Consider the following 23,664-nt stretch of genomic DNA (forward strand, 5'->3'; position numbering starts at 1 on the left):
GCATAGCAGGATTCCTATTGCTTTCTGGTCTCTCCTCAAACTTCCATGCATCTTTAATCATCGACTTCCACTCCTTACTCCTTTTTTTTTGGTATCAGGGATCGAACTCAGGACTTTGTGCTCGAGAGGCAGGCGACGGAACCGCTGAGCTAAATCCCCAGACCCCCCTCCCACTCTTAAGCCAGGACTTTGTTCTGTCCTCAACTGAATGGAGGACATATACTTAGGTGGATATATTTTTATTTTTATTAGTACATATTTGCAGGACACAGTGTTCACACTCCATGGGTGGCACTGGTACATGTACACAGCACGTCCCAATTCCCTAGTCACCCCCCATCTCTTGATCTTCCTCCCATTTGAGGAAGATTGATCTCCCTAGTTCCTATTATTTATCTTTTATTTTAGGTATATATAATAGCAGCAAAATTAGTGTATTAAATGTGCAATACTGACTGAATGTTTTATCTTCTTTTGGTATCTCTCTCTTCTAGTTTCCTCTATCCTTTCTGTCTTGGTTATAATAAAGAACTGAAATGACTTTTTTCTTTTATTTGGTGATACTGGTACTTGCACATGCTAGGCAAGCACACTACCATTAAACTACATCCCCTGACCAAAATAATTGTACTTTAATGCTTTCTCCTGCCCACAGAATAAAAGAAACTTTATAGCATATTTAAGTTCTTCTTCTTTTTTTTTGTAGTACCGGGGATTGAACTCCAGACTTTAACACTGACTTATATCCCCAGCCCCTTTTAAAAGTTTTAAATTTTGAGACAGGGTCATACTAAGTTGCTAAATTGCCCAGGCTGGGCTTGAATTTGCAATTCTCCTTCTTGCTTCAGCCTCCCAGAGTGCTGGGATTACAGGCATGCAATGCCATGCCCAGTTGAGGCCTTCCTTTTTATAGTAACAAGCAATACTTTTTTTTTTGGTACCAGGAATCGAACTCAGAGCCTCGCGCTTGCCAGGCAGGTGCTAGGCTGCTGAGCTACGTCCCCAGGCCACAAACAATACTTTTTAACTCATTTGCTACTTAAAATATCTCGTTAGGCCTGCATTTCAACTATACAGGACAATTGGTTATTTCTTGAATAAAATATGTACTGTCTTACTATTGTGATTTAAAAAAGATTCTCTTTAAAAGGAATATTATTTTCTTGCATTCCCTACCCAATAAACTATATATATCCACTATTACTTTTTTGAGAAATATTCTCATATTCATAAACATTTTCCTCTTTCGACAAACATTATTTATATTTCAACACAGCACTTAATTGTCACTGTGGTATGATCTTTATATATTTGTTTCTCTAAAGGCTGGTCTTAGTCACCTTTGTATTTTTTTTGGTACCGGGTATCGAACTCGGATCCTTGTGCTTGCAAGGCAGGCAGCAGAACCACTGAGCTAAATAGCTGGCCTACCTTTGTATTTTTTTAATCCTTAAGGCCTTATTTAAGTTCCAACAGATGTTTCCTAAATGAATAGAACTCTGTTTATCCATTGCATTTGTTAAGGAGTTGTGGGATTTTTTGAGTAAAATTTAAAAGCTAATGCATAGATATATCTATAAAATAACATGCTATTTATTTATTTTTTGAAACAGGGTCTTGCTATGCAGTTCATGCTGGCCTTGAACTCACCAGGCTGGCCTTGAACTCGTGGTGATCCTCCTGCCTCAGCCTCCCTAGTGCTAAGATTATAGGTGAACACCACCACACCAGGCTCAATGGCATGCTATTTAGGAATAAAAAAAAATAATAGAACTATTTATACATGCCATTCTATGCACAAACCTCAAAAACATTCTAGGTGAAAGAACCCAGTCCCAAGAGACCACATACGTTGTATGATCCTACTTATATGACATGGAGGTTAGTGGTTTCCTAGAGCTGGAGGTGGGAGCTGTAAATGGTCAAGAAGGTAAAGGAGTATGTATGAACATGTCCTAAAAATGATTTATGTTGATGACTGTATCACTTACTTGATAAAAATTTTATTTCTTTTTTTTTTGTGGTACTAGGGATTGAACTCAGGACCTTGTGCTTATGAGCCAGGCCAGGCACCACTGAGCTAAATCCCTGGCCCAAAAATTTTGAAAAATTATGGAATTATGTACTGGAAGTGGGTGAATTTTATGGTATGTGTTATAGTTGAGATCCAAAATATTTCCCCCAAAAGCTCACTGTGTTGAATGTGTGGTTGGTGATGGGCTTTGGGGAAGTGATCTGATCACAAGGGCTCTAACTTCATCAGTGTGATGGCGCTCATGGGAGCTCATGGGAGAGGATGGAAACAGGAGGTGGGTGTAGGACTCCCCCCCCCCACCTGCCCCTGGTCCTTGACCCCTTACTCTCTGGTCTTCCCATCTCTCTCTGGCTCCTGGCTGTCATAAAGTGAGCAGCTGTCCTCCACCATGCCCTTCCAGTAGGATGTTTCTGCCTCACCATAGGTCCAAAGTCAATGGAACGAGCTGACCATGGCCTAACCCCTCTGAAATTGTAAGCCAAAATAAAGTTGTTTTTGCCAGGTATTTTGTCAAAATGACAAAAAACTAACATAGTATGTGAACTACATCTCAATCAAGTTGTTAAAAAAAAAAAGCTAATGAGGATAGCAGTTTACATTTCTTCATCTCAAATCCTTAAATTAACATTTAAAAATTTCTATGCCTGTCAGTTAACTTTTGATGGTTTGTATACTATTCTCATTTATTCATACACAAACATTCACTGAGGTTCTATCACAGGTCAGGCTCTCTGCAAAGCAATTTAGACACAAAGATTAATAGATAATTTTGTCCAAAAGATACTCACAGTCCAGGGAATGTGTATATCAATTATCAAAAGATAATTATCAAAATTAACAAATGTATCCAGTTATCAAATATTCAATTTTGTTCATTATATAGTTCTTGAGATTTAGACATTTTATTATTCATCATTTTGACATTTTAAATTATACAAGTAATAAAAAAATTAGGGAATTCAGATAACCAAGAAACAATTAAATTTATAGTCCCCTGAAATCTACTACCATAAGTTAATTTGACCATAAATTAATAATTCTATTCCTAAGTTAATCAGAAACATTATTCCCTGAACATTAAAGCATTACCTATTATGAACTGGATTATTAATAAAAGAAAAATCCCCCTATTCATTTTTGTCAGTTTGCCACATATATACTATAAGAACATGCTTCATTACAAAGGAAAAGCTAAAGTACAATTGTAAAATACCAAGAATAGTATAATAACCATATTAGAGTTAGCATAAACCATATTCATGCCTTCCTTTCCCTCCTTTCTTTCCACAGCATTTGAGATTTTTTTTTTTGAGATCTGGTCTCCGCTATGTAGCCCAGGCTAGTCTCAAACCCATGGTGATCCTCCTGCCTTGGCCTCCTGAGTGCTGAGATTACGTGTGCCACCACCTCCAGCCAGCATTTGAGACTGAACCCAGGGCCTTGCACAGGCTAAGTCAACACTCTACCACTGAGCTACATCCCCACCCTGATAATCACATCTAAATAGTGATAGTGATCTCCCCCCCCCCCCCCATACTGGGATTGAACTCAGGACCTCGCGCTTGTGAGGCAGGCCTGCCGCACCACTAAGCTAAATCTCCAGCACTAAATCACTATCTTTATATGTCAGATACAGTGGTACCTTGATTCACAAGCTTAATTCTTGTTTTCTTTTTTTTTTTTTGGTACCAGGGATCGAACTCAGGACCTTGCGCTTGTGAGGCAGGTGGCAGCAAACTGAACTGGATGAGAATCAAATTAATATCTCCATAAGGTCAACACTGAATCTAACCATTGTATATAGAATTGATGGGAAATGGGTGAATGTAGTCAGAATAAATGAGATTTAGATATACTTACAGTACATATATATACGTATATATATGTAGCTTTTACTAAGATTTATTGTATATAAAAGGAGGACACATTCAGTGAACATTTGCTTTTGACAAAATTTCCTTTTTTTCAGGAAGGTAATATATATGACACACTTGTATGTCAACATAGTGAATGAGTGTCAGAGAGAAGTACATTAATTTAGAAAATGCTATTCTGTCTCATGACCTTTTTGCTCAAATAAGGTTCAAGTAACAGGAAAAAACTCTGAAGCTTGTAAAATGATGTTCTCCTGAGAGAGAGAGAGAGAGAGAGAGAGAGAGAGAGAGAGAGAGAGAGAGAGAGAGAGGCACTGGTGTTAATCTCAGATACAACATGCTGTTCTGCTACTTTATTGTCTGGGAGATATATACTTTGAGCTGCTTTTCTCGTAGTGGTGATATATTTGTGTGTATTATTCACAGGAGCGCAAAGTGCATTTGTATCCGTGGCTGTCTGGGATTAAAGGTTGGGTCCATGGCCATGGAACACAGGCAAACTAATTGGCCAGGGAAGATGTCAAAGCTCAACTAGAGTCTGCTCAGCCAAACTGCTAACTTTCATATGATCAGAAAAGAAGAGTTACAGAAACTCAGTAACTGGCTCTCTGTGGAATTAAAAGTACTTTAAAAAAGTATGCAGAGGCTGGAGATGAGCTCATGGTCAAGCATGTACCAAGCATGTGTGAACATGTTGATCCCTATCACTGCACATACACACAGTTTGCAAATATTTCCTTTTCATGCTCCCTACTTCAGATTCATACTCTGGGCCACTATCTTTATAAATGTGACCTAAGTTTGGGATGGGTAAGTGAGTAGATCTCTTTAAGGCCATATTGCAATCTGTCCTCACCCTGTGCTGGGGACTGAACCAGGGCCTCTCACAGATAGGCAAATGCTCTACCACTAAGCTAAATCCCAGGCCTTACCTGAAATTATTCTAAATGTTTGCTCTGTACTGCCACTTTCAGCTATTTTGAGAAGCTAAACAAGATAGACAAAAGAGTTTTAGCCTTGTTAAAAAACAACTTAGGGAAATTTCAATAAATATTTAGGGGTTAGAAGAAAGCAAGGAGAATGAAATCTAGTATTTCCTGCAAGCTGATTACATGATACTTTCACGTTATTTAACACATCAGGCCCCCTAAATCTTAAGTATCATCATTCCCATTTAATAGGTAAAGAAGTTTCAAGAACATACTGTGACAAGATGAGACACTTGTAAGTGGCAGAAACCAGTCTTTGATGTATTGCAATAGGGTTCTATTTTGCTTAACACAGAAATATATGCAATGCTTAATTATCTTTTATGGTTTAAAAAGTAGGCTGTGTTTAAAAATAAATAACATATTTTATAATGTATCAAAAACATTTAATGCTATAAATTAAGCCTTTTAGTAATATCTATTGAAGAGATACAGAAACATGTAAGTAAAAAGACTAGAAAGAGCAGATAGAAGTATATTTTCAGTAATCCCATGAGAGGAGAAAAAAGTAGAGTATTTTAACATGATCTAACAAGACGAAATGATTTGCTTTGATTTATATTACAGTCAAATGGGAGATAGTAAAGTGGGTACCCAGAAGCTTTTTATCCATGTAAATCATAGAAAAGAAACTGGTAAGGTTTGAATTGAAATTCAAATTGTTTTAAAAATGTTTCAATTCAATACATAGAGCTGTTAAATTATACTTACAAGTTAGACATATTTAAAAATCTAGGAATCCTTTGGTGGAGGGAAGGCCAGCTTCTCCCTCGCCTCCCCACCAGTCAACTCTTGCTAAGATGCATGCCAACCACCTTACTGCAGAGGGTAGGATGAAGGGAACCCTATTTGACAGCATGAATCCTTCCTACCACTAGAAAGGACTATTCCTGGGATAGGGTATACTTCAAACAGCTGGAAGGTGGCAGGCAGTTTTAGGACAGATTGCAAGATAAGGGCAGGAGGGAATCTGCAGTAATTCTTTAAAATGAACAAACTGGACAGCATCAAAGAGAAATGTGGCCTGCTGCAAAATGCCCAGGGCAGACTGGTACTTGGTGTACCATGTAAATGTGCAGTAGACAGTGTCATTGATTTCTGTGTGTGCTTACTGTATGCCGGGCACTGTAGATGTGAAAATTATTGGCATTACTCTTTTTTTTTTGGTACCGGGGATCGAACTTGGGTCCTTGCGCTTGCGCAGCAGGCAGCAAAACCACTGAGCTAAATCTCCGGCCCCATTACTCTTTTTTTTTCACCCATTACTCTCGATCTTTCAGAGAAGTTCAGCTAAGGAGAAGGAAAAATAGAAAATGATTCTAAAGTGGTTGGATATATAAAAATTTCAGAGCAAAGAGTGAATAATTCAATCAAGGAAGGGTTAAAGGAAGCTGTGGTAAAAAAAAAAGGAAGCTGTGGTGGCCTGACTTTTAGCTGAGTCTGGTTCTGAATAATAAACTGGAATTAGCTAAGAAAATAAGATAGGGGATAACTTCAGGTTACCAATATTAGTTCTACTTGGTTGAAACAGAGTGTGAGATGTAGGTAAAAAAAGCTGAGACTAGCCAATGGGTGAGAGGCCCTGAAATTTAGACCTAATTATTTAGGTGTTAGGGAACTGCTTTCAATAGGAGAGGACATGATGCAGTTTAGATGGGTTGAGTGCTGTATTCCAGGTGAGCAGGGATGAAGTAACATGGTAGCTAGTGGGGATTGAAAGGCAAGAACAGTATGTGCTGCTGGAAAGCAAGGCAAGGTTGTTCCTTATTGTGCTCAGGACAGTTGCTTACCAGGATTGATTCTCTAACCCCCAACTAGCAAAACTCTCATTTTGTTTAGGAATTTACTGATACTTCCCATGATGAATTTAGGAGAGGGTATGTGGTCCAAATCTAGCCAATTAGATATGAGAGGAGACTTTCAGAAGCCCAAGTAGAGGCAGGAACTGTTTTCTCTGGAGGTCACTGGTCTGTCTTGATAAGAAATACTGTGGGCTACTGCAGCCAGACTGCTACCATCCTGATAATAAATATAACATTAAGGAGGCAGAGAGACAGCGAGAACCCTGACACCATTGAGTTGTCACGTTAACCATCCTCAATGCCTGACTACCTCAGTGTGTTCGGGTAGAGTAAAATATATTTTCTTCCTTTTATAACTATTTAATTGAGTTTTCCATTTTTGCTGCTTAAAGCTTGCCAGTGAATTCACTTCCTATGATGAAAACCTGTCTCTCTGTAGGAAGTCTATTCATGCCAACATTAACTACTAAAACATTTCAGAGAGAATTTCCTTAGAATAGTGTATTATTTAGTGCTCTATAGAAAATTATCCTAAAACTTGGCATCTTAAAATAACATTTCTCAGTTTCTGAGGGTCAAGATTTCAAGAGTGGCCATGCAAGGTGGTTCCACCTCAGGGTTTCTCATGAGGTGGCAGTTAAGCTGTTGAGTGGGGCTACAGTCATATAAAGGGGCTAGATAATCTGCTCCCAAGATCACACTGTGCTGGCTGGCAGTAGGCTTTAGCAGTTGTCAAGTGAGCCACGCTGTAGCACCGCTCACATGTGACAGGTGGCTTTCCCCAGAGAGTAAGAGGACACCTAATCTTGGAAGTGACAAACCATTACTTCTGCTGTATGGGATTGGTTCAGTGTGAGAAGACATTATATGAAAAATACTGGGAGGTGGGACTCTGGGGATGATCTTGGATGCTGGCTACCACAGATAAAATCTAATGACAATTATTTGGTCAATACTGTAAATCTGAACATTGTGAAGTCTCTTAAAATATTTTGCCAGGTTGGTTTTTTGAGAAAGATTCTTTTGATATACATATTTTTTTGTTTGGTTTTGGTACCAGGGATCGAACTCATGCGACCTTGTGCTTTCGGGGCAGGCACGGTGCCACTAAGCTAAATCCCCAGCCCTTGATATATATATTTATAAATCAAGTATGAGACTTACCATTGGATAAAATTATTATTTTGCCTGTCATGTTACCATGTGTTTTAGTTACTTTCTTTGTCACTGGGACAAATATCCGACCCCCACAGCTTAAAAGAGGAGAGGTTTATTTTGGTTCATGGTTACAGTCCACGGTTGGCTGGCTCCAAGGCAGGACCAAATGGCTGAGAGGCACAGTGGAGGAAAAGCTGCTTGTCATGGCTGCCAGGAAGCAGGGGGAGAAGGGAGGAGGCAGGAAGGGGACCCCCCCCCCCCGCCCTATGACCTGCCTCTTCCATGAGTCAGCTATAATGTCCCCATGGTTCAGTCACCTTCCTAAAACAGCATCTAAGGGCTTTGGGGGACAGTCTTGATCTAAACTATATGTAACCAGTTCATTCAAACTTGGGAAGTCATTGATTAGCCATTTCTATTTCTTCTATTTCTTCATTTGTTAAAGATTTATTAAGTATCTTCTATGCACAAGGTACTGTTCTAGGTGCTTGTGCCAGTGAGCAAAAGCTGGGGTCCAGGTTCTCACAGTTATTATGGTCTAGAAAAGAAGCTAATCGGATAACCACATAAGCCATTTAAGCTTGGTTGTCAAATTGATGGGGTTGAGACAGGAAGAGAGCCCTCACCAGAAACCAAACTTGCTCAAACCTTCATCATGGACTTCTGGCCTCCAGAGCTATGAGAAAATAAATTTCTGTTGTTTATGGTAGCACAAGCTGACTAGCCCAACCTCTTCTTAGGATCCAATCAGTGAAATTTTGAAAGTATACTGTTCCTTGCCACAGTTTTTGCAGTATGGTTTATAAACAACCATCAGGTTAACATAATTGCCTTAAATTTTTTTTTTGCATTTTCAAAAGATTTTTATTAAAGAATTGACCATAATGAATGTGAGAAAGTAGAAAACAGTAAGAGCAACTAAAGTAATCATTACCCATTATGAGCCACCAGGATATAGCTAAATATTAACAAATATTTGCCTTAAATTTTTTTGAGGGGGCCAGGTATAGTAGCATGTGCCCGTAATCCTAACTACTATGGAGGCTGAGGCAGGAGGATTGCAAGTTGGAGCCCAAGCCTGGGAAAATCAGCAAGACTGTCTCAAAGTAAAATAAAAACGGTAGGGGATGTAGCTCTGGTAAAGTGAACCCTGGGTTCAAGTCCCAGTACCATCTTAAAAAAAAAAAGGTTAAAGAGATCCATTTTCTAGTTATCTGTTTTTGCATAATAGACTACCCCCAAACTTAGTGGCTTACAACAACAACCATTTCATTACGATCACAGATTCTGTGGCTCAGAAATTTAGATGAGCCAAGCCAACAGTGAAAATGGCATATCTCTGCTCTACTATATCTGGGGCCCCAGGTGGGAAGACCAGAAAAGCTGGGGTGATTCAGAGGTTTGAGGATATGACTAGCTGGGGTGTGGGGTTGGTGAATCACAGGGGATCCATTCCAGTAAGATGGATTATTCACACACACATCAGTCAGGCATGTGCTACTGTACCTGGCTCCCTCCATAGGAGACTGACAACCACGGCAACTCCCCTGGCGTCTCCACATGGCTTCCTGTAGTATGGTGGCCAAGCTCTGAGGGGTGCTGATAAGAGGGAGAGTTTCAAGAGAGCAGGCAGCAGAAGACACTCTTTTAGGACCTAGTCTGAGAAGCCACACAGTGCCACTGCTATGGTACGCTACTGGCTGAGGTGCTCCCAACCCATTAAGACTCAAGGGAAAGGGCAAGATTCCCACCACCAATTAGGAGGTGACAGATGGAGAGTCAAAGGATATTCAGGGGTTTTTTTGTTTTTAACCACTACAGTCTACTTTTGAATGGACTGCTCAGGAGAACAACTGCTTTCTTTCCTCCCTTTCACTTATGCTTCTGGCTAAGGTGGTGGGGTGGAAGATGGAATGAGGCATCCATGGGGGTGCTTAGTGAGGGCTGAAAAATAAAGAAGGACTTCTAAGTTTTTCACTTGAAAATCTGGATGGATGGCATTGCTTTTTCTGAAGAGAGAGAACAGTGGATGGTTTTGGAAGGACAGATCATATATCTGGTCTTAGATGTTCTGATGGGGTACCTGCAAGACCTCCAAGTGGAAATACTGAGTAGCAGCTAACCACTTAGCTCTAGAGGTCAGGAGTGATCTGGGATGGAGATCAAATGGGTCCTCACTGGCATATAGACAGATGGTAACTGAAGGCTTGGCATTTGTTTTCTGAACACTTTCTTTCCTTTGATCAGAATGGTACTCTGTTATAGAGAATTTCCCTGATTAACAGTGATGTTTCATTTCCCAGGCAAATAAACTGCCTTTTAAGATGTTTTGCTGAGATAGCCATCAGTGAGTGACCTAGAGCAGTTCCAAATGATGTACAATTCAATTTAAGCATTTAACAAATGAAAACATCCATCAAGAAGAACCCCTCTAAACTGGAGGGCCGCTATGCATACTAAGCTTTCACTGATAGATTTGTACCTTCTCAATATCCGGATCAACCTTTACTTTATCACCTTTGCATGTTTAATCTTTTACTCCTATATTCAGTTTCTATTATGTTTAATTCACAACACCTTTGCTATTTTTTGTTTTGCTTTTTACTGGTGACTGAACTCAGGACCTTATCACTGAGCTGCATCCCCAGCCCATTTTTAATGTTTCTTTTCTTTTTTTTTGAGACAGAGTCTTGCTATGTAGTTCAGGCTGGTCTCGAACTCTTGATTCTCCTTCCTCAGCCTCCCAAGTGCTGGGACTTTGGTTGTGTGCCACCACACCTGGCCATTTTTTACTTTTTGAGACAAAGTCCTGGTAAGTTGCTCAGGCTGGGCTCAAACTTGCAATCCTAGTGCTAGGATTACAGGTATGCACAATCGTGCCCAGCTATCTTTGGTGCATTTGAGACTCCATTAAATAAAAAATGTTTATGGATTAAAGAAATATATAATACTACTTCTTAAATGTGGTAGTGAGTGCCTATGTATATCTGCCACATATACTTTTATATAGTTAGTACATTTTATAATTAAAACAAATCATTTTAAACTACTCTCAATACTCTTCAAATTGGAATAATTTAAACATTTTTATTTGGAACAAATGATTTAAGATGGTTTGTACTTTGTGAAAAAAGGATGTTAGTAAAATTATGGGTATTTATTATCATCACTACTCTTAGCATCTTCAAAGTCTTGGATTTGCGAGTGATATAAGCCTGAACAGATGTCCAGCAAACAATAAAAGCTGACGTGGCATGTTTTATTAGCTCATTAATATATGCCTTGGGTACAATGTGAGGGACAGGTTGTGAGTAAATGGAGCAATGAAACACACCACAGAGTATCTTAATGCTTTTATACAGCAGTTTCACGTTTAAACCTCTTAAAATATGTTTTCTTTTTAAAATAGCTTTTATGAGTATTTTTTAACTTCAAAAAAAGGAAAATAAACCTTTCCTACTTCCAATCTATAAAATAAACCATTCACTATGAACTCTCTTCCACGTTGGCAGGATTAATTATCTTCTTTCAACTCTAGCTCACCAGTTCTCTCTCTCTTGCCAACCTCCCTTGTCTGCCTGCATCCTCTTTTATGGGAATAGTCTGCAAAGTCCTGGATTTTCCATCACTATTATTCTGTGCCTCTGTGTGCACACCTGTATGATAATGGCTACATATAAAACACTACTTTATGGCTGCAACAGTAGCTAAGACAGATTTAAGAAAAGTTCACAAAAATGTACAAAGCAAGTTGGGTGTGGTAGTGTATGCCTATAATTCCAGCATTTGTGAGGCTGAGGCAGGAGGATCACTGTGAGTTTGAGGCCAGCCTGGGCCACATAGTGAGTTCAAGGCCAGCGTGAACTACATAGCAAGACCCTGTCTCAAAAAAAGCCGACAAAATAAAACAACAGCCCCCCCCCCCCCAAAACCCAGTGCAAAGCCACACTGGTGGTGGCAAGATAACTGTCTTTAGTCTGACTTATAATATCTTGGATTAGCAAAATAAAAATGAAAGCAAACACAGGCACAAGACATGGCCTGTATGTGAAGAAAAAGACCTTAAGAAAACAGTGAGTCTTCACTTTGGCAGCACGTATACTAAGGCTGGAACAACACACAGAAGATCAGGATAGCCCTTGTGCAAGGATAACATGCAAGCTCATGAAGGATTCCATATTTCTAAAAGAAGGAGGTACTGCAACCCCAGATTTTAAGTTATACTACAAAGTTACAGTAATAAAAACAGCATGGTACTGGCATAAAAATAGCCAATGGAATAGAATTGATGATGCAGAAACAACCTCATGTATGTTCAGCCATCTGATTTTTTTTTTTTTTTGTATTGGAGATTGAACTCAGGACTTTGAGCTTGCAAGGCAGGTGTGGTGCCACTGAGCTAAATCCCTAGCCCCAGCCATCTGATTTTTGACAAAGGGACCAAAGCCATATGCTGGAGAAAAGACAGCCTCTTTAACAAATGGTGCTGGGAAAGTTAGTTGTCCACATGCGGAAGAATGAATCTAGACCTGTATCTCTCATCCTCTGCTAAAATAAAATAAAAATAGATCAAAGACCTAGTGTAAAAGCAAAAATACCAAATTTGCTGGAACATAAAACAGGTACAACTCTTGAAGGGATAGGTATAGCAAGGAATTTCTGAACAGAACCCTAATTGCACAAGAAATAATATTAAAAATCAACAAGTGGGATTGTATGAAACTAAAAAGCTCTGTACAGCAAAGGAAACAATGAACAGTGAAGAGGCAACCTACAGGATTGGAAAAAATTTTTGCAGCTACTCCTCAGACAGGGGACTGGTATACAGAATATATACAATAAACTAAAAAAAGATTAGACCTCCCCAAACAGAAGACCCAATTAAAAAATGGGCTATTGAAATGAATACACACTTTTCAAAAGAAGCACAAATGGTCCATAAGTAAATGAAAAAGTGTTCACTACTTTGGCCATTAGAGAAATGAAATCAAAACAACATTGAGATTCTTCTATTTTATTCCAGTAAGAAAGGCTATCAGCACAGTCTCAAAAAACAGCAGATGCTGGTGAGGTTGTGAGGAAAAAGGGACCCTTTTACATTGTTGGTGGGAATGTAAACTAATATAACTACTATGGAAGTCAGTATGAGATTCTTTAAAAAAACCCCAAAACAACAACAAAAAACCTGAAACCTGAAAATAGAAATTCTATTTCACCCAGGTATACCTCCTCTGGGTATCTTCCTGAAAGAATTAAAGTTTTCATATTACATGGGTGATACATGCATACCCATGTTACTGCAGCACAATTCACAATAGCAAAACTAAGGAAGCAGCCTGTATGCCCAAAAACAGATGAATAAAGAAAATTCATATCTGGCATAAAAAGGATAACTCTGAGTCATTTGTTGGAAAATGGATCTTTAGACCATAATGCTAAGTGAAATAAATCAGACACAGAAGGTTAAATATCATATAGTTTCTCTTAAATGAGAAACCCAAAATATGAATAAAGAGTAAAATAAAAGAGATGATAGGAAACAGAGAGATAGACTTTGTGAAGATGGTAAGGAGATCTGAGTAAGGGAGAGTGGAGTTAAAAAAAAAATCAAGTTTAGTACACTTCAAACACACACACACACACACACCTGTGCAAAAATTACAAGAATAGCCTGAAGAAAGGTGGGGGCCATAAGAGGACTAGAAAGGAGTAAAGATTATGTAATGACTTTGTGGGGATTGTGTAGATTTTTCACAAGAGGATTAATAAATGATTAAAACTTAAAAATGTGGTAAATAGGGCCGAGGATTTAGCTCAGTGGTTCCACTGCCTGCCTCACAAGCACAAGGTCTGGAGTTCGATCCCCAGTACAAAAAAAAAAAAAAAAAATACGGTAAATGGTCGCCTCTCTCAAGGCCCCACATTCTATTCTGAGTGTGTACTTTTAAAATTCTATCTAATAAACTTCTTCATGCTTCTTTTTAAAAGTACTCTAAATGCTTCATGCACAGCCCTAACATGGTTTCCTTGAAACTAAATTTTTGCTCTCTCCTGCCTGGGGAGGGTTCTTTTCTTTTCTTTTTTTGGGGGGAGGGGCAGAGGGTTCTTTTCTCCGAAGGCAGAGCTTAAGTTAAGCTAGATGTCTCCAGTCCAAGCTCCTCAAACCAGCTCTGTAATGACAGGCTTGGTCCCCCAACCTGCACCCCCAGATCTCTGACGTCACTTTATTATTGGTTAACATTTATTTATTAGTTAACATAATCCCACACTCGGTGGCTTCAAACAGTAATCATTTATTATTGCTCCTGCACCTTTAGATCAGTTGGAATCAGCTAATCTAGACTGGTGGCTCTGCAGCTCACTGTTGGATGGAGAGACCCTCCTCTAGTGTCTCTCCTTCCTGGACCAGTAGGCTAGGCAGGGCATAGTTTTCTCATAGTGACAGCAGGGACCCAAGCGGGCCTTCCACTGGCAACACAAGTCAAATATCTGAGCCCAGAGTTAAAAGGCATACAAGTAAAGCATAGCATACTCAGATGATGTGAGGGCATCACAGTTAGATGGCAAAGGATGAGCATATGTATAACAGTTGCTGCATAACAAATTACCCCAAGCTTAGTGGCCTAATGCATAATAAATATTTTATGATGTCTTACAATTTCTGTGAGTGAAGAATTCGGGAATGGCTCAGCTGGGTGTTTCAATCTGGGACTCTCATGAAAGACTAGACAAGCTACATTCTGCAAACAGAGTGAAATGAACCTGTACAAAAACTGCACAAATTTATGGGCAAATGTTGTTTAGAAGGTACTCAGCAGCAAAAGAGAAGACTGTGATACATAATGCACAGGTTAAGAGATGGTGAACATTGACTCAATTCCACAAAACACAGTAAGAGAGTAATAAAACAGGAGACACAAATTGTAAGTCACTTAATAAGTTGAGAGGTAGGATATCTGCTATCTGCTGAACTCTTGGGCCCCTGCCCTACACTTGTTTCCACTGCCAACAATCTTGTCTGCTGCTTCACACCTGTTTTATTTCAACACTCTTCCAGCTGGTCTCTCTGCATCTAATTTCTTTGGCTTCCAATTTTTCCTATTCACAGCTTCTATAATAATCTTTATTAAAGATATTCTCATTGAATAAGATCCCAAGGTGATTTCCTACTGCTTAGTATTTTAAATCTAAACTCCTCAGTATAAATAAACATTCAGGATCTATCTGCTGGTTTATTTAACCCCTTTGAAATGAACACCCAGCAAGACCCCAGCATTAGCTCCCATTATACCGTTGTCTCCATCTCAGCTGTCAATATTCACATACCTGATTTTTCTAACACAGCTGCTTAAACATAATGGGTACTCAATAACATTTCCTGAGTAATAATTAGGTGACCCTAAAAGAAAGTCATAAGTTGTTTTAAGTAGGTTTAGTTGAACCTGGGTCAAAAGCACCTTCCTGTTCGCATCACATACAATTTCCTAACACCTGCCTGTCTCTCGGAACTCTTCTCTAACCACTCTCATGTTCATCTACCATGTTTCACCCAGGCAGGTCTCCTTTCTATTTCTTGTACACAAGCCAGTTCCTTTCTCAGGCCTTTGCTTCAGTTGCTTCCTCTTCTTGAAATCTCTCTCCATCTCTCTCCTCCCTCTACAGTCAACTGTTTTTTGTTCTTCAGATCTCAGCTTACATGTTAGGTCCTCAGACAGGACTTCTATGAATATGTAAACTAAAGTAATCCCTTCAATCCTTCAGTATCTACTTAGGTTTTTTTGCTGTCCAGTTATCATGATCAGTTATTTCTCTTGCTCATTTGATGTGATGACTTATTTATATCAGCCTTGGCCCTAAGATGTGAGTTCCAGGAGGGCAAAGATACCTTGGCTCACTGAGCACTTGTATTCTTGTGCCTGGCACACAGCACATGTTCAAATGTTAAATGAAAAAATAAACAAGTCTGACTCCCTAGTCAATACTCAATGCCAATTTTCTGATGCCAATAAACTTCAACATTTTTTCTTGATTTATTTCTACTAATTCTTCTAAGACTCAACTTAGAAACAACCTCCTCCAAGAAATTCTTTCTGAAACATAGTGAATCCTTAATGCTGTATTTTCTGCTGCATACACAGCCTACCAAAACCATATAATCTGCCATGTAGTCTTATGGGTAAATTGTTTTCCAGTAGTTTCATGTGGATATTTTTCTTCTGAACTGTATATGTATCATCAGATCCCTGAGAGCAGGTCTAAAGTATATTTTTAAAAAATTATTGCTTTGTTCTGAATGCTCTAGGAAACTCTATGTCTTTTGGTACATAGTAGAGATTCAATGTGAGTTAACTAATAGGTACCTTATTAGCAGTGCCTAATTTAGCTCTTTGGTTAGTTAACATGGGGTTAATGGTAACAAACCACTCAATCAGAATCCAGCGTGAAAGTTTATTTTGATTTTTCACTCCAGCCTCTCTATTACATTAAAATATCAGGAGACAGAATCTTTCTCAATTTTCTAAGAGATATTTATCTTCACTGAGATAGGAGTTACTGCATATCCTCAGGATTCTGAGTAGATGCTGGGAGAATCAGCTGTTTGCAGTTCCATGTTGAAGGTATCATTCATAAACACATAGGGATCCACTACATATGTTCATTTTCCCAGTGCTGGGAGGTGAACCAAGGGCATGCTAGGCACTCTACCACTGAGATACATCCACAGCCCGTGTTTAATTTTAAACATTTAAAAATTTTAAAAATGTTACACGAAATTATGTGTAGCATTAGTAACTAAGCAAAATTCAAAACACAATGTAATTTTCTTTTGGTTTTGATTGGGAAGAAACAATATCAAATTTAAAGTCTACAGCAGAGCATGGTATTCTGGTAGTCATTTCAACTTCCTTTCCACATTCCTCATTCTGTTCTGCTCTTCCTAAACTTTTTTGTTTCCTTGTCTACCAGAACTCATTCATCTATCAGTCTACAAAGATGAATTCCCACTTTACTTCTGTGGAGCTCTTGACTCTTTCATCTGGAAAGTCTGCCAGCACCCCAACATTAATCCGACCTCAACTAAATTCATCCATTCTCTCTAAAAGCAACTGTCTTTTATGGCAACTTTATCATCACTCAACCAAGTGCAAAACATCAATGTCATTTTTGGTTTCTTATTCCTATGGCTGAAACACCAAAAAGATACACTAAACAAGCACTTAGGGTATCAGCAACATAAAGGAATCGTATGATTTACCAGGGTAAAATTTTATATTTTCTTAAAAGACATTATAATATAAACCAAAATCATGAGGTCTAGCACTTCCAGCTTACTTACGTTTAGTAACGGTACAAAACTTTAAGTAAGGATATAACATCACTTGATGGTAAACTGCAATAAGTTAAAGATGTATATTTGTGGAAAATATTTTATTATTTATTTATTTTATTTATTTGTCTACTAACAAAAAATTGTTATATAAAGTTATAATACATTTTGTTTTTTTCTCTTTTTTTTGTACCGGGGATTGAACTCCAGACCTTGTGCTTTGAAGGCAGGTGGCGGAACCTCTGAGCTAAATCCCCGGCCCAAGTTATAATACATTTGAAATGAGGCAACAGAAGAGATGAGAAATAAATGAGATGGCTCTCACAATTGTTTCAGCTTATTGCCTACAGAGAATGTCAGGACTCAGTGGAGGCAGACCTGGGTATTAAGACAGGCCAAAGGCTTAGTGTTCACTAGGCAGAGTATACAAGAAGAGAGCTACACAGAGAGTTCTGGAGAAACACAGGGTCTCCTTAAAGTCTTCAGTTGAGCATGGTCATTTCTTAGTGTCTGAAGGCAGATGGTTGTAGGAGTCTCTACAGGTGCCAAACTCTTTAGATGCTAAAGACCCTTATGTAAAATAGCATACTGTTTGCATAAAACCTACACACATGTTTCCATACACTTTAAATTACATATGGATTGCTTAGAATACTTAATACAATAAAGATAAATACATAATGCAAATACAACATCAATGCTATGCAAATAGTTGTTATACTGTAATGTTTAGGGAATGACAAGTGGAACTTCTAAAAAAAAATGTTTGATTCACGTTTAGTTGAATCCAACCTGTGAATCTACAAATCTGACTGCATTACCATTACTTATGGTGCAGAGATTACCAAAGTCTGGGGAAAGAATCACTCAGAAGGAATAGCAGAAACAATCCCTAGAGATCACATTGGCCTAGATGTCTCACCAGTCTCAGTGGGAAAAATAATTTATGGGGTATCTGTAGAGTACTCTGACAGGTTTTGCCTTAAAAGGAGAGATAATCCCCCTAAGATTAATACTACCCTGGTCCTGCTTAGCAAAGGTTAAAAGTAACATTTCCAAGATTGCACTCAAGAAGAAAGTTCAAGAATATTTATAAAATTACAAAAACATCTAGCATGCAGCAAAGTACAATTCACAATGTCTGATCCCCAATCAGCAATAACCAGGCAGGCAAAAAAGCAAGAAAGTATAACCTATGAGGAGAAATTGAAATCAACACAGATGACATAATTAGTAGAGAGAGGCATTAAAACAGTTTTCATAACCATATTCCAAGGAACACAGGCACTAAGGCATATCACAATCCAATTATTTTGTTTTTGTTTTGGTACTGGGAATCGAACTCAGGACCTTGCACTTGTCAGGCAGGTGCGGTGCTGCTGAGCTACATTCCTGGCCCTCATAATCCAATTATGAAGTCAGAAATAAAGATAAAGGTGACAATAGCTTTCTAGTTGGAAATAATACTGAAAAAAATATAAATCTTGAATTCTATGTTCAGGTAATATATTTTTAAGATACATATAAGATGAAAGGATCAATCATGAGCAGGCCTGCAGTACAATTAAGATTAGAGGAATTTTTTAGGGTCTCACTATATAGTATGGGCTGGCCTTGAACTCATTATGCAGCCCAGGCTGGCCTTGAACTTGCAGTGTTCCTCCTGCCTCAGCCGCCCTAGTGCTGAAGTTACAGGGGTGCAACACCACGCCTGGCCAAAGAAATCTTTTAGTAATAAGGAAAACAATACCACAGGTGAATCTGAATCAAAAGGAAAGCACTAAGCACTGAAGATGTTAACTACATTGTTAAATATAAAAGACCTAAAAAATTTAAATCTTTTAAAAGTATAATTGACTGTTTAAAGTAAAAATAATAACAACGTATTACAGGATTTATAATACATATGAAATTGAAATGCATGACAATGATAACACAAAGCCTGGGAGAGGAGAAATAGCAATATACTTTAGTAAGGGTTTAAAACTTTAAGTAAAGGTATAACATCACTTGATGGAAACTGCACTAAGTTAAAGATGTATATTATATGTGGGGAAAAAAAAAGACCTGAAGGTAGAAGAGGGACTATTAGGGAAAGAAAGGGATTGAGCAGGCAGGTAGAAGGGAAGGTGGACATAATCAAATAATAGTATATGCATGCATACAAACGTCACAGTGAAATTCATTGATATGTACAATTATTGAGTTCATAATTATAAATAATAAAATTAAAAATATCACTCACAGAAATTAAAAACTACAACTAAAAAGAAAAGGTGGGGTTATTTTATTTTCATCAAATGGAAGATTTTCTTTTCTTTTCTTTTTTGATGCTGGAGATTGAGCCCACAGCTTTGTGCATGCCGTGTAGGTACTCTATCATGAGCTACAACCCCAATTATAAAAATGTTAATTCTTCCCAAACTGATTATACATTCAATGCAAAGCCAATAAAAATTTACAGCAGTAAAAAAAAGATGTACATTATACCTTTAAGAGCAACCATTAAAAAATAGATGAAGGAGTTAAAGCTAATAGCTAAGAAAGGAAACTGGGCTTGGTAGCACATGCCTATAACCTTAGCTACTCTGGGGGCTGAGGCAGGTTGTGGAGTTAAGGCCAGTCAGGGCAACAGAGGGAGATCTCATGTCAAAACAAAAGCCTAAAAACAGGTATCATGAAAAAACATTTAAAAGGAGGAAAAGAAAAGGGAAGAAAGAACAAATGGGATAAATGGAAAACAACAAGATGGTAGATTGAAAAGCAACCATGTTAATAAATGTGTGACATGTAAAACCACATGAAAAACAAACTGCCAGATTGGATAAAAGAGCAAAATTTAGCTAGATTCTACATGCAAGAGACCCACTTTAGCTGGGTGTGGTGGCGCACACCTGTAATCCCAGCACTTGGCAGGCGAGGCAGGATGATTGCTGTGAATTCAAGGTCAGCCTGGGCTATATAGTGAGTTCAAGGTTAGCCTAAACTACATAGTGAGACCCTGTCTCAAAAACAAACAGAGAGGAGGTGAACCTTCTGGGCCACCATACATTGCCCCAAGCACCTTGGAGGTGAGCCATGTGTGCCAGCACCCCCCCCCCCCCACACACACACTGGGTAGAAATGAGAAGACACATAAACAAGTCTTAAAACTAGACTTCCAGGGGCCAGGGATTTAGCTCAGTGGTTTTGCTGCCTGCTTCAAAAGTGCAAGGACCCGAGTTTGATCCCTGGTACCAAAAAACCCCCACAAAAACAAAAACCAGACTTCCAGATCACCTAAAGCATCCCCAAAAGGAAACAAGATGGAACAATCTGATACTCAACCACCTGGACTCCCCCAACTGGCAACGAAAGAGGATTTGGAAAAAATGAAATCAGAAATATTTTCTCAGATATCAGCAGAGATTGTGTCCATAGTGCAAGACATGATTAATAAATCTAGAGAGGACACAGATAAAAAAATAGAGGAGCTGAGGAACATGATGGAATCCCAACATAGGAAACAAATGGAATCCATAAAACAGATGCAAACAGATTTCCAGGAGATTAAAAACTTCATCATGTGCCTTACAGAATGGGAGAAAATCTTTGCCAGCTGTTCTAATGGTGGAGGCTTAATAACCAGAAAATATAAAGAATTCAAAAATCCCACAAAAACAAAACAAAAAACCCCACCATCACCACCACCACCACCGTTACCAAAAAGAACAATGATAAAAGTAACTCAACCAATAAATGGGCAAATGAATTGAACACACACTTTTTAAAGAAGAGGCATAAATGGCTAATAATTATATAAAAAATGTTATTCCCTAGGGAAATACAAATCAGAACAACACTGAGATTCCGTCTCACCCCAGTCAGACTATCATGAAGAATATCAAAAACAAAACAAAACAAAACAATAATTATTAAATTTGACAATGTAAATAAAATAAATATATTCCTCATAGGTCAAAGTTTACTCAGGAAAAAAACCAAAACTGGGCCGGGGATTTAGCTCAGAGGCACCACACCTGCCTCGAAAGTGCAAGGTCCTGAGTTTGATCCGTGGTACCACTCCCCACCCCCACCCCCACCCCCACCCCCGCCAAAAAAAAAAAGAAAGAAAAAACCTAAAACCTACAAGTATATAGTATGATAACTTTTTTTTGCATTTTAAATACTTAAGAGATTTTAATCTTTTTTTATTCATCACTTTTTGATAACTATTAAAGCAACTGAACTTGTAGTAAAAACAAAGCAAAGAAAAAATTCCCCCAAAAAACCCAAGGTGCTGATTACATCTACCAAGTATATAGGAGGAGATAATACTATATCTATGCAAACTCATCCAGAAAACAGAAAAGGAGGAAATACCTCCCAATTAATTCTGAGCCCAACACTGCCCTGATACCCACTCCAGACAAAGATATTACAATGAACTCGAAATAACAGACCAATATTCATCACTGAGTATAGATACAAGGAGTAAAAATACTTAGTATATCAAATCCAACAGTACATAATGAGATTGCATCTTGATCTAATGAGATTTACTCCAGGAATGTAAGACTGGTTTAACATTTGAAAATCAATCAATTAATTCACCATATTAGCAGACTATAAAAGCAGAAGGAAGGCCCTGGATTTAGCTCAGTGGTTCCGGCGCCTGCCTCGCAAGCACAAGGTCCCGAGTTTGATCTCCGATACCAAAAAAACCCAAACCAAACAATCAAATAAACAAAAAAAGCAGGAGGGAAGAGAGAGAGAGAGAGAGATTATTTTAATAGCTATGGAAAAAAATCTGTCAAAATCTAACATTAATTCCTGCTAAAAAATTCTCAGGAAATCAGGGAACTTTTTTATTAATCAAGAAACTACAAAAAGAAAAGCAAAGTAAAAAACAGCCCCCAAACCAAAAAACTTACATCTAAAATCATACTTAAGGGAGAAATACTGAATATTTTCTTCCTACCCTCAGAAGTGAGGCAAAGTTGTTCCTTCTCATAACTTCAACATTACACCGTAGGATGTGGTTGTTAAGTTTGGGATTAGACTTTATCCCACACACAAACTAAGCTGTTACTGTTTCATGGATGGTAGCAAAGCATGATGTTCCTGGGTCAGAGACAAAAAGACTTGATTTAAGGCACTGCAAGAAACATGCACAAGTATATTTACACTGGTTACTTTTTCTTCCAAGTACAGCAGGAGCAATACAGTGCTTTCAGATGTGTGCTAGTTAATCTTCATTGTCAACTGAACTGAATTAAGAGACTCCTGAGGGATGATTAGATCCCAATAGTACTGTACTTATCAAGTGGACTGTTAATGTGCTGTTAGGAAATGGGGTCTAGCTGGAGGAACTGCATCACTGGGGGTGTGCCTTTAGAGGGTCTATCTCTTGCTGGCACTCTTTCCCTGTGATCTGCTTCAGGGTGCCAGGAGGTGAGCAGCTTTGCTCCACTACGCCCTTTTACTATCATGTTTCTGCCTTGGTGCCAGTTGATCATGGATTAAACCTCTGAGACCATAAGCCACAAAAAAACCTCTCCTCTTTTAAATTGTAGTGATCAGGTGCTTTGTCCCAGTGATGAGAAAGCTGGCCAATGAAAGAAAGATGCTATGACTTTAGAAGATTTGTATTGTATCTGAAGAAGAATGAGTTTGGGGGATCCACTGATCTTGTAGTAAGCAGTCAATAGCCTGCTCTTTGTCTGGTTAAGAGATTTTTACTTCGTCTCTCAAGATAACCAACTGCATGAGGAACATGAAAAATGGCCTGGGTGAAAGAGTAGTTATGCATTATAGTTTTGGCATACTCAGTAAGATGTGAGGGAGTGAAAGACTGTCTCTCCCAATATTCCCTAGTGTAAAAGACAAGAAAAATTTTTAAAAAGCATCTAATTTGGAGAGGAAAATGGAAATTTTTCTTTATCTACACATGTCACAATTGTCTTTGTAGAAATCTCATGGAGTCTACAAAAGAACCAAAAGCTATTAGAACTAATAAATGAGCTCAGTAAGGTTGTAGAATGCAACATCAATATAAAAATTTAACTATTTCTGTATACTAACAACAAAAGTTTAAAAACTGAAATAGTACCATTTATATAGTATCAAAAAAGATATGCTTACAAATAAATCTGAGACAAGACATATAAGATCTGTATACTGAAAACTACAAAATGCTGCTGAGATAAATCAAAGAAAACCTAAATAAATAGAGAGGTTTACCCCTGAGTTCAATCCCTGGTATGTGGAGGGGGAGAGGTATACCATGTTCATGGATCAGAAGCCTTAATATTAAAATATTAATTACCCCCACATTGATACATAGAATATAATCTCTATCAAAATACCAGAAGCTTTCTTAGAAATTGTCAAGCTCATTCTAAAATTCATATGGAAACAAAAAGGACCTAGAATGGTGAAAACAACTTTGCAAATAAAGAAGAAAATTTGAATATTTATGCTACATAAATTTGGGACT

General features: G+C 38.2%; 1 protein-coding gene and 1 non-coding gene across 17 annotated transcripts in view; one reads left to right on the forward strand and one right to left on the reverse strand.

Moving 5' to 3' along the window:
• Positions 1-23,664, reverse strand: part of Pdss2 (decaprenyl diphosphate synthase subunit 2) — a 302,283-nt gene that overhangs the window by 57,310 nt on the left and 221,309 nt on the right. The gene's annotated exons all lie outside the window — the stretch shown is intronic.
• On the forward strand, positions 11,936-12,042 carry LOC147828694 (U6 spliceosomal RNA). The gene has a single exon (XR_015450340.1). It is a non-coding gene; the product is annotated as a U6 spliceosomal RNA (small nuclear RNA).

This window comes from Heterocephalus glaber, unplaced genomic scaffold (assembly GCF_053883595.1).
Source record: "Heterocephalus glaber isolate CG9 unplaced genomic scaffold, H.glaber_assembly_v1.0 deba00000942, whole genome shotgun sequence".
In the NCBI taxonomy this organism is placed as follows: Eukaryota; Metazoa; Chordata; class Mammalia; order Rodentia; family Bathyergidae; genus Heterocephalus; species Heterocephalus glaber.